Genomic DNA, 11194 nt, shown 5'->3' on the forward strand with positions numbered 1-11194 from the left:
CGAGCTTCTTGAGTGTTGTTGGAGCTGCACTCATCCAGGCAAGTGGAGAGTATTCCATCACACTCCTTACTTGTGCTTTGTAGATGGTAAAAAGGCTTTGGGGAGTCAGGAGGTGAGACACTTGCCGCAGAGTATCTAGCCTCTGACCTGCTCTTGTTGCCACAGTATTTATGTGGCTGGTCCAGTAAAGTTTCTTGTCAATGGTAACCCCCAGGATGTTGATGGTGGGGGATTCGGCGATGGTAATGCCATTGAATGTCAAGGGGCGGTGTTTAGACTCTCGCTTGTTGGAGATGGTCATTGCCTGGTGCTTGTGTGGTGCGAATGTTACCTGCTGTGCTGCAACAGATTGCTAGTGATGCTGAGGTGCTGCCCCGGGGGAGTGCCAGTGGGTCAGTGGAGCAGGAAGCTGCTGTCGTCTCTCAGGATGTCAGCATTCCTGCTCCCACCACTGGCATTCCGCTATTGTCCTCCTCACTGCCTGTCATCCAGCCAGCCCAGACTGCTACTGCCCATGCTGAGGTGGTGCAGTCTACAGCCGGGCCTTCCAGGCCAAGAGCTGATCGAGGGCATCCTGCAAGGCCATCTGAAGTCTCCCGCATGGACACTGAGCAGGCTTCCACCAGCCCTGCTGCAGCTACTGGGCCAACACTTCATAGGAGCACTAGAGTAGGCAAAGAAACAGTAACGAGAGGCACTAAGGGGTTGCACAAGTGTGAATAGTTAATATATTTGTTGTAAATATGTGTTCACTGATTCTTGATACATTGATTAATTCAATTACCATTCTTTTGTGGTGTCTGTCGTTTCAGCTTTGTGGTGTGAAATGGCCTATGAGAGAGATGGAACGATGGGGATGTGGTGAGCAAAGGGGATCTGGGCTTTAAGTCATCCTAGTTTGAGGCTGTAGGTCTGTTTGCAGGAGGTGGCAGAGTTCTGTGACCACCTCCTTGGTGAGGCAGAGCCGTCTAATACACTGCTCCTTGCTTCATTTAAGGTAGGAGAAGTGTTTTCGGAATACCATCTGATGGTAAGGCCTCCTGCTGAGAGGCCTGATGTCCCTCCTCATCTCTCTGCGCACATGTTTCCGTCATTCTCGCTGCCTACGCTCCCTCTGCCATAGATCCTGGAGGGCAAGGTGGCATGCCAGTACTGCCCCCATTAATGTAACCAAATGTAGCAGTTTGATTTTTTAAAAGAATAGTAGTTGCCATTATACTCCTGATACAACATAACCTTCAAATTATTGAATGAAACTGTTGGACTATGTGACACTGACAAGAAACCATTGAAACTGCACTAACCTGACAGCTGTGAGCCATTACTGATGACCCCTTTAAATAACATCCCTGGAGCCGGCTTGCAGGTGCTTCACACCAGCTCTCCCTGTCGCTGTTTACTTTGTGGGTTTTTTCACTTTGCAGCAGAGCAACACTTTTCTCTCTCAATGGTGGAATAGGAATTGGTCAAGAATCATCTCATCTGGACAATCAGGAGTTGGGGCACCATTAGAGGTGGGAATAACACAAAGCTAGTTACCTTTGGGCTGCTCTCACACAGATTCTAGCACTCAGCTGCAGAGTGGATTCCCAAAAGCCTCTCTCTGGAATCATGGCACAGCTCCAAGGGAACGGATAAGAAAGGGATGGCATGCCCAGAGGCTGGGTGTGGTATTGAACTCTACCTCACTGGTGATGGGAATTGGTCTCAGCATCCCGAACTGAGAGAGCGAGGTTGGAGAGGGGAGGAGGGAAGATGGAGCAGAAAAGCAGCCATAGTTCCCTTTGCAGAGTGTCCCAAATTTGTACGGTGCCCTCCAGGTGAGGAACGAATTAGCAGTGATGCCTCATACAGTCAAATAATCTGCTGATTGTTGTCTAAGCTAATGCATGAAAGTGACCATTGGGCAAGATACCAGAGGGCGTTGCCACCATGAGACAGTAACCCAGCATAAGCCATCCCCTCGGGGAGGGGAATAAAATGAGCTCAAAGTGGAAAAATTAGCAGCGATGCTTTCACAAAATTGCTATTCCCGGAAAGGCGTTTAGATTGCAGCCTGTCTACCGGCACAAAGTTGCAAGTTCATATCAAAAGTGGAGCAAGCAATCAGGCAAATTTAATGGTAAATCTGTTGAAGTAGTTATCTGAAAGATTACTGAGAACCTTGCTTTGTTTTCACTAGTTAAAGCTAATTTACCATTTTTTTAAATGAATGCATGTTATCGACCATAAGAGATCTTTCTGAACTATTTCAAAAGGGAATTGAATGTGTATATGTAAAGGGAAAACATTGCAGAGCTATGGGGAAAGAGCAGAGGAGTGGGACTAATTGGGTAGTTCTTTCAAAGATCCAGCACAGGCACAATGGGCCAAATGGCTTCCTTCTGTGCTGTAAGATTCTATGATTCTATGCCTTACTTCCACGACTGAGGATCCATCAAGAAGTCCACCAGCTGCACTCAACCCTTTCAACTCCTTCCCCATGAACAAAACAAAAAAAGGCCTTCATTCCAGCACTACCCAATTACCATATTCACTCTTTATCTAGAGCAAACACAAACATTAAACTATTCACCCTGGTGCTTACCCTTAGTGGCTATCTATAAGTGCTCTTGCCTACTCTGGTGTTTCTACATAGTGCAACCCCAGTGGCAGCAGCAGGCGAGGTGGATGGCTGTTGAGATTCTGAAGAGGGCAGTTCAGATGTCCTCCTGGGATACCCTTGAGAGGCTGTGAGTCATGATGGCCCCGCCCAAACTGCACCATCTCAGCATGGGCTTGAGCAATCTGGGCCACCTGGCTGACAGGCAACCGCAAGGGCAATGGTGGAGTGGCGGGGGAGGGAGCAGTAAAGCTGCCATCCGGAGAGAGGCCAGTAGGTTCCTGCTCCATGTTTCCCATGCCATTACCTCAGGGCGTCTGTTCAGCCAGTCCACTGATGTGCTGAAGGACAGATCTATGGGCAGCTGAGACACTCTGCAAGCCCCTTTCAACCGAGGAGTTCAGAGCCACCACAGCAGTTGCCTGAGCTTGCATTGCAGCACTTTGTTGGACTCCATAGGTCGCTGGATGGAATTGGCCGGCCTCTCCATGCAGGAGAGGATTGGATCCAGGCTCTGCATCAAGCCAAGCTGGAGGTGGACTCTTCCATCCCCCTAGCCATGACCCATAAGCTTTCGGGCAGGCTGTCCATCACACCAAACATTTGGTTTGTCAGACCCATCAGCCTTCTTCTGAAGCTTGGCGCTGCAAGGCCCTCATCTGACTCCTCTACAGCAGAACTAGTATGCAACCTTGCAACCCACCCCACCCCCCCCCGGCAAGGTGGCACCGGTGGTGTCCCTTCCACCTGGCGTGGCTGCTGCCCACTAGTGCCGGTGCATGCGACTGTGAGGATTCGTGTTCTACACTAGCCTCTAAGTTATGCATGGTGCCGGTCTCTGAGCTGGTACCTGCGACAGTGGTAGTGATTGACGCAGTGCCATCTACTTCGCTCTCCTCCTCCTTCTCCTCTTCCTCCGGGGTGGAGTGGGGGTGGAAGTGGGGTGGCAAGGTGGCTCTTCCTCCTCTTCCAGTTCCTCCAGGGAGAGCAAGATGGATCTTGCTGCCAGGAGCCTGCATTAATAAAGCTAGAAGGGAAGGGTTAGGGTACAGTGCGTGTGGCCACTATAGGAGGATGTGTGTGATAAGACCAGATGGAGCTTGTGAGTGAGGATAGATTTGGGGATTAGGGATCAGAATAATTGTGGATATGTAAGGAAGCTGGGGTGGCCACACACCTCTAGGCAGGTGTCCCCTGCTCTGCCTGTGGCCAGGGCATCTGCCACTCCCTGCCTGATCACTGCCAGCACTGCCTCCTCAGGGGGAGTGATCACATGCAATTGTGTTTCCCCTCCCCTGGTCAGGTCCTGCTGGCACCTGTTACATCCTATCTTGTCCTGGAAGAGAAAGAGTGGTGAATGTGAATAAGTGTATTGGCAGGTGTGTTTGTGTGTGTGATGCCTCACATGTTCGAAGAGTTGTGAGATATGTCTGAGGTGTGATTAGTGCCTGTGAAGGATGCAATAGTGTGGGGTGTATGAATGTTAGTGTACGGTTAGATGGTAGAGGAAGTGTGTTGAGGTTGTGATGCTGGTGGTGGCGCAGTTCTTGAGAAGTGTGTTTGTGAGATGGGATCTTACCTGGACCACTCATGTCAAATCATTAAATTTCTTGCCGCACTGGAGCCATGTCCTGGGGGCCAGAGCTCCTGGCTGTCACCTCCCTGGCGATCTCTTCCCACATCCGCTGCATTATTTTCCTCTGTGACCTCCTTCCCCCTGCGGGTACAGGACACCCCTCCTCCTCTGTAGCCCCTCCACCAGAATCTCCAGTGCCGTGTCTGAGAACCTTTGAGCCCTCTCCCTCACTCCCTGAGCCATCCTGATACATGCCATTGTCTGTCAGCCAGCACATTCCACACCTTCAGTGGAACTGTGTGCATAGAGGCTACATATACCACGCCACGAAAACTGGTCCTAATCAGTGCTTGCATGCTAAACATGCAGGTCTCCGGTTTAGCGCCTCCAGGCATGTTTAAATCATGGCAATCACCAATTAGCCTCAAAATTGCAGGCTAAAACCAGACTTTTAAACACAGCACCCACTGAGCATCTGTTTTCACCCTTACTCCAAAATAACCCCCATAACAACCAAAGTTGATTCAAGACTAAACTTATGTAATGAATTACTGACAAACAAGAAATGCTAACTGGATAAGTACATTTCCCTAAAGCCTACTTCATTTTTGGACTTGCTTATGACTTCATTTTTAAAAAATACTTTTTTTCACTTGTTGTTTCACATCACATCAGTGTGAAGCATTCTCTGACTGGCTATGGTACAGATAGATATCAAATAAAGCTCCTTCACACAAACCTAACATTGTGCCTGAATCCTAACTTCAGAAGAATATTGTATCAAACCAACATGTCACATTAATTTCCCACATCAGTTGTCCACATTCCCAGGGTTGCTTAGAGAATGGCAATTGCCAAATCAACATTGCTTATTACCTATGTGTTGACCCTGGAAATTGGGCATTCACATGTAAGCTGCTCCTTTAGGCATCAAAGACCACCTGCATATTTGAGGGAATTAAAGTATTTATGTTTGATGTATGCCATCAGCTTGATATTAGTACAAAAATGACACTTTATATTCAGAAGTTCATTTTCCGTATAATGGCAAGTGAGTGCGAAATTAATAACAAGCAGAAAATTATCCCTAAGGTCAGTTCCACATCTAAATTGACCTTTTCAACTATTTGTTGAATAGTTGCCAGCATGCAGAAGAGATGCAATAAAAGGAACCTTGATCACTTTGATGCTCCTATCGGTGACAGTGGAAGTTCATGCCATTTGTCCATATCCTCTTTTATTACCTTAAGAAGCATTGTACAGCTGTAATTAAAATGAGGGTGGCCATTAAACCACAACCTCCTGCAGTTATAAAGGTGTGATGGAGGCTACTTGATGCTGATGGACTAAATTGGGAGAACTTCTCTGAGCTAAATCCAAAACATTGCCAGTCTTCCATAGGCTAGAGTTGGATTAAAACACCTACAAAATCCTGCAATAAAGTACTCGGCAAAGGGAGGAAAGTACATACAGGTTAGCTTGTATTATTGATTTCATCTTGATCTACATATTTTGATTGTCTTTGTTCTAAGTACACTCCTTTCCTGATTAATGACCAGTGGCATCAATTGTCACCAAGGAGGATAGACAAGGGAGCAAAGAGACAGATGACTAAGGCAGTGCTGAACTCTCCTTTGCAATCACTAATGGCCTCACCCAGCTACTTCACTCATCAATTAGAGGTTATGAAAGTATTTAGTAAAGCATCAGTTGATAGGTCTGTCTACCACTTAGTCTGCATCCAAGCAGGTTGAAAGAGATATCAAGCTTAAGGCCAAATTACAAAGATTTCAAGTGGGAAGTTAACTGACAGTCAAAAGATACAAACTCCCTCTGGATTCAGATCAAAAAGCTGAAATCTGATACTACCGAGTTCCACAATTCATACAAGCAACTATACATTGACAATAGCTATTAGGGCTGAGTCAATGAAAGATTTTCTAAAGCTCTGTTCAAAAAGTGAAAATGCTTATCGTGAACCTCGATTTCTTCACATATTTGACAATTTTTTGAAAAAGCAAAATTGGAGGAGGCCAAGGCAGTTTTAATAATGACAATTATTAAATTGGATGTTTGTCTGAGTGAGAGTCCAGTATAGCTACCTTTACATTCTCAATTGTGGGCAGAAGTGGAGGAGGAGCAGGAGGAGGAAGAGGAGAGGAGCAAGAGCAAGAAAAACAGCTGCACCAGCAGCAGAAACAGCAAGGGAACAAAGGAAAGAAAAACTTGCATTTATATAGCGCCTTTCACGACCTCAGGATGTTCCAAAGAGCTTTACGGCAATGAAGTACTTTTAAACGTAATGTAGGAAACACAGCAACCAATTTGCGCACTGCAAGGTCCCTTAGACAGCAATGTGATAATGATCAGTTCATCTGTTTTTAGGTGTTGGTTGAGGGATAAATATTGGCCAGGACACCAGGGAGAACTCCCCTGTTCTTCTTCGAAACAGTGCCATGCGGTCTTTTAAGTCCACCTGAGAGGGCAGATGGAGCCTCGGTTTAACGCCTCATCTGAAAGCCGGCCCCTCCGACAGCACAGTGCTGGCTCAGTACTGCACTGCAGAGGCAGCCTGGATTCTGTGGTCAAGTCTCTGTAGTATCACTTAAACCCAAAAACCTCCGACTCAAAGGTGAGAGTACTACCATTGAGCTACATCTAACATTTAACATCTGTCAGAAGAAGCATGCAGAATGTAGGGGAGAAGTGTGCCTGGGGCTGGGGTGGTAAAAAACTGCTATGGAAAGGTGTGACTAATAAATGGAGACAGGAAGACATATATCTTACCCTTGCTGTCCTGCTCAGATCATTGAATCGCTTCCTGCACTGCAGCCATGTACTTGGGGTAATGCTGTGGGCACATACCACATCAGTGACATCACTCTGGAACTGCTACCTAGCAACCATCTAGCCTTTGGCTCTCCATTCGCCACAATACTTCTGTAGCTACCAATCTGCTAAATCACACCCTCACCTCCAACTTTGATGCCCATGTCTCCAGTAAAACCCTTACTCGCTCCCAACCCGGTTGTTCCCCTTGATAAGGCATCCATCTTCGCTCCTTTAAGTCCAAGGGACACAGATTTGAATATTTATGGTTTAGCTATTCTTTGCCAGATCTGGCTGGATCACATCAAGCAATATTGGGCCCAGCTCTCCACTGCCAAAACTGCTCACTACTCCAACAACAACAACAACGTGACTCCAGGATGGTTTGTTGCCTCCATGGTGCCAGGGTCAAGGATGTCACTGAACGGCTGCAGGGCATTCTGAAGGGGGAGGGTGAACAGTCAGAGGTTGTGGTTCACTTTGGGACCAATGACATGGCTAGGAAGAGGGATGAGGTCCTGCAGCAAGAATTTAGGAAGCTAGGTAGCAGATTAAAGAGCAGGACCTCAAAGGTTGTAATCTCTGGATTACTCCTGGTGCCACGTGCTAGTGAGTGTAGGAATAGGAGGATAGAGCAGATGAATGCGTGGCTAAAGAGTTGGTGCAGGAGGGAGGGCTTTAGTTGCCTGGATCACTGGGCCTGCTTCTGGGAAGGTGGGACTTGTACAAGTCGGACGGGTTGCACCTGAACCAGAACGGGACAAATATCCTTGCGGGGAGGTTTGCTAGCACTGTTCGGGGGGGTTAAAACTAAAATGGCAGGGGGTTGGGAACCTGAGCAGGGAGACAGAGGAAAGGGAAACAGGGATAAAAGCAAAAGATAGGAAGGAGAAAAACAAAAGTGGCAGTCAGAGAAATCAACTGTTTAAATCAAACATGGCCACAGTAAATAATAATTCTAATAGGTCTAAGAGCATTAAAAAAACAAGCCTGAAGGCTTTGTGTCTTAATGCGAGGAGCATTTGTAATAAGGTGGACGAATTGGCTGCGCGAATAGAGGTAAACGAATATGATTTGGTTGGGATTACGGAAACGTGGCTCAAGGATGGCCAAGACTGGGAACTCAACATCCAGGAGTATTCGATATTCAGGAAAGATAGGCAAAAAGGAAAGGGAGGTGGGGTAGCATTACTGGTTAAAGAAGGGATTAATACAATTGTAATGAAGGATATTAGCTCTGATGATGTGGATTCTGTATGGGTAGAATTGAGAAATATTAAGGGGAAAAAAACATTAGTGGGAGTGGTATATAGACCTCCCAACAGTAAGGCGGAGGTTGGGGATGGCATTAAAAGGGAAATTAAAGAAGCGTGCAATAAGGGCACAGCAGTCATCATGGGTGACTTTAATCTACATATAGATTGGGCCAACCAAATTAGTAACAATACTGTGGAGGAAGAATTCCTGGAGTGTTTACGGGATGGTTGATGCGCTATCAATTACTCATAAAAGTCTGAGAGTTAAGAGAGTAACTAAAGGCTTTTATTAGCAAAGAACAGAGCATGCCTCTCGTGGTTGACTGGGTTCCAAGAAGGCAGGGGGCTGCAGGTCAATCACCTTTATACCTGGGCCTGTGTGGGTGGAGCCAGCCGAGACATGTTGAGGCATGCATAGGTACAACAGTGTGTAACAACAACAACAACAACAACAACAGTGGTTTACCACATTCACCCCTTGTTTAAAATTGAGTCCGGCGGGGTGAAGTGTACTAAAGGTTCGTGTAAGTAAGTCTATCAGGTGGCCTTGTATGCCGTCCTGATCGTCGTGGTGGCGGCGGTGATGGTGCAGCATCCAACGTTGAGTCTGGCATCTCATTGAGTGGTTGGGTGGTCAATGACGGGTCCTGGGGCTGCGGAATGCCGTCTAGCGGGGTTGGGTTGTGGGTAGTGGTGGATGGCAATGGTAGTGTTTCAGGGGCACCCAAAGGTGCGAGATCTCGTGTGGGGGCTGTGTCCTCCCGCCCGTCCGGGTACGCTACGTAAGCGTACTGGGGGTAGGCGTGGGTAGTGGTGGATGGCGAGGGGGGTGTTTCGGGAGCACCCGAAGGTGCGAGGTCTCGTATGGAGACTGTGTCCTCCCGCCCGTCCGGGTACACCACGTAAGCATACTGAGGGTTGGCACGGAGGAGGCTCACCCTCTCGACCAGGGGGTCCGTCTTATGGGACCTCACGTGCTTCCGCAGTAGGACGGGTCCTGGAGAAGTCAGCCATGTCGGTAACGAGATCCCCGATGTGGACTTCCTGGGGAAGGAGAACATTCTCTCATGAGGGGTAGCATTGGTGGCTGTACAGAGCAGTGACCGAATGGAATGGAGCGCCGCAGGGAGGACTTCCTGCCAGCGAGAGGTCGGAAGGCCCTTAGATTTCAAGTTTAAAAGGACTGCCTTCCAGACCGTCGCATTCTCCCTTTCCACCTGGCCATTCCCCCGGGGGTTGTAGCTGGTGGTCCTGCTTGTAGCGATACCTCTCGAGAGCAGGTACTGCCGGAGTTCGTCGCTCATAAAGGATGAGCCCCTGTCGCTATGAATATAGCTAGGGAAACCGAACAAAGCGAAGAGGTCATTCAGACATTTAATGACCGTGGTACTGGTCATGTCTGAGCAAGGGATGGCAAACGGGAAACGGGAGTACTCATCAATTATGTTGAGGAAGTACACATTGCGGTCGGAGGAGGGGAGGGGCCCTTTAAAATCGACGCTCAGCCGTTCAAAGGGGCGCGTGGCTTTGATCAGGCTTGCTCTGTCTGGCCTATAAAAATGCGGTTTGCACTCGGCACAGATTTGGCAGTTCCTGGTCATGGTCCTGACCTCCTCGATGGAGTAGGGCAGGTTACGGGATTTGATGAAGTGAAAAAACCTGGTGACCCCCGGGTGGCAGAGGTCATTGTGGAGGGTCTTCAGTCTATCGACCTGCGCGTTGGCGCATGTACCACGTGATAGGGCATCTGGGGGCTCATTGAGTTTCCCGGGCCGGTACAAGATATCGTAATTGTAGGTGGAGAGTTCGATTCTCCACCTCAAGATCTTGTCGTTCTTGATTTCGCCCCTCTGCTTATTATTAAACATAAAAGCTACTGAACGCTGGTCAGTGAGCAGGGTAAATCGTTTTGGTCGACCATCCGGTCCATCTCCCGTTGGAAGACTGAAACCCCGTTGGTGACGCCGAAGGGAACTCTGAGGAAGTGGTAGAGCCGACCGTCAGCTTCAAAAGCTGTGTACTGGCGGTCCTCAGCCCTGATGGAGAGCTGGTGGTATGCCGACTTCAGATCAATCATCGAGAACACCCGGTATTGTGCTATCTGATTGACCATGTCAGATATGCGGGGGAGTGGGTATGCATCTAGCTGGGTGTAGCGATTGATCGTCTGGCTGTAGTCAATAACTAGGCGCTGTTTTTCACCAGTCTTCACTACCACCACTTGTGCTCGCCATGGGCTGTTGCTACTTTCAATAATCCCTTCCTTCAGGAGTCTTGCTACCTCGGATTTAATGAAGCTCCTATCCCCGGCACTGTAACGCCTGCTTTTGGTAGCGATGGGCTTACAGTCGCGGGTGAGGTTAGCGAACAAGGAGGGGGGGGGACTTTAAGGGTGGAGAGGCTGCAAATGTTGCGCGGCGGGCGATTTATAAGCTGCTGGCTGCAGACTGTGAGTGGGGGGAGGGGTCCGTCGTACGCTAATGTGACACTCTTAAGGTTGCACTGAAAATCCAACCCCAGTAGAACGGCAGCGCAAAGATGGGGCAGGACCAGGAGTTTAAAATTTTTGTATTCTGTGCCCCTTACTGAAAGGGTCACTACACAGTAGCCACCGACGTCCGCTGACTGGGCTTTGGAAGCCAAAGAGATCCGATGTCGCGTCGGCAGGACCGGGAGAGAGTAACTGCGCACCGTGTCGGGGTGGATAAAGCTTTCCGTGCTCCCACTGTCAAAAAGGCAGGTAGTGGCGCGGCCGTTTACCTTAATGTCCATCATGGACCTGGACAGTTGATGAGGGAGAGATTGGTCCAGCGTCATGGAGGCCAGCATATGGTCGAGCGAGTTGATGTGGTCGTCAGATGAGGCGGTGGTTGAGTCCGGGTCCCCCGTGGTTGAAGTTGGAGACGTCCGAGATGGCGGACAAAATGGCGG

The sequence above is a fragment of the Somniosus microcephalus genome, chromosome 1 (genome assembly GCF_052327205.1).
Source record: "Somniosus microcephalus isolate GS21.2 chromosome 1, FLI_Smic_1.0, whole genome shotgun sequence".
In the NCBI taxonomy this organism is placed as follows: Eukaryota; Metazoa; Chordata; class Chondrichthyes; order Squaliformes; family Somniosidae; genus Somniosus; species Somniosus microcephalus.